The 1,184-nt window shown below is 38.1% G+C and overlaps 1 long non-coding RNA gene across 2 annotated transcripts; it reads right to left on the bottom strand.

The window, feature by feature from the left end:
- LOC109843103 lies at nt 377-1,177 on the bottom strand. Of its 2 annotated transcripts, none has more exons than XR_002247519.1 (3): nt 958-1,177; nt 809-851; nt 377-739 (listed from the first exon to the last, which is right to left on the bottom strand). It is a non-coding gene; the product is annotated as an uncharacterized LOC109843103 (long non-coding RNA). The 2 variants fall into 2 exon arrangements; XR_002247516.1 differs by having other exon boundaries at nt 377-727.

The following is a 1,184-nucleotide window of genomic DNA, read 5'->3' as shown; positions in this document are numbered from 1 at the left end:
TTTAGCGACGCATGCAGCGTCGGCAAAAGCCAATGCGTCGGCAAAAATATAGCTTTTAGCGACGCAAAACTGTTCGTCGCTAAAAATTATACTTTTGGCGACGCAAGTTAGCGTCGGCAAAAGTGTAGCTTTTAACGACGCAGAATGAAGCGTCGCTAAAAACTATATCTTTGGCGACGAAAGATAGCGTCGCTAAAAGATATTACTTTTGGCGACGCAATATAGCGTCGGCAAAAGTGTTACTTTTAGTGACGCTTTTTAGCCTACACTGAACCTGAACATTGAACCTGAACATCTACAAAAAATTTGCTCTCATTCACATCAACAAAGAAGCCAGACATCAAATTATACTTCAAACAAGTTGCATATTATGATAAACAAAAAATTTGCTCCCACTGCAAAATAGTTACATTCATTTCCATTTCTAAGTCAACACTCAAAGACATGTTTACATATTCCAGTTTGCTTGTAATCTATGAAGGAAAAAAAGAAACACAATGGAAAGAGAGGAAAATGTGAAAGAAAAGATAGAAGAGAACAACTGTTTAAATATTCCAGTTTGCTCGTAAACTCATGACAAGAAAGAAGGGAACAACAAGTTTTGTCAGTGCACTATCAAAACTTGCAAGCATCCATGGTATCACTAGCAGCGGTCACGTTGCCTTGGCCGATATCTGTCTACGCAAATGGATTCCCATGACGAGATGTGCTAGTGCCTTGTGCGTTTCTGATAATATCACTATAAACCATTCAAGAGATGAAGGCATAAATCAAGTATGAATCAAATAAGCTTCTGGAAGCAACTTACGAGAACATAGAACTAGGTTCTTGAGTTTCCACGTATGGTACACCTGGAAAATTGTAAATGTTCACTGTGATAAGGTAAACGGAAAGCCAAAATTTTGATACAAATGCTAAGAATTATGAAGCAACAGTTATTGCAAACAAAGCACTTACCTTGGATGTTGGAACTCTGAGGTAACCATTGTTGAGTAGGCAGTAGGCACCCCTGGAGTATTGTTGTCTGTAGAGAGCTCATATCGAAAAACTGCATAAAAAACAGTCAGGTTCAGGTATAAATAGGGAATTATTTAGAAGTAACAACTTCATATAACAGCATATTGCATTGCTAGTACGCTGAGAGGTGTACTTTGCATATGAAGGGCAATGTTCAATAATGTAGG

This window comes from Asparagus officinalis, chromosome 1 (assembly GCF_001876935.1).
Source record: "Asparagus officinalis chromosome 1, Aspof.V1, whole genome shotgun sequence".
In the NCBI taxonomy this organism is placed as follows: Eukaryota; Viridiplantae; Streptophyta; class Magnoliopsida; order Asparagales; family Asparagaceae; genus Asparagus; species Asparagus officinalis.
Note: the sequence above shows the minus strand (reverse complement) of the source record. Positions and strands in the feature narration are given on the sequence as shown.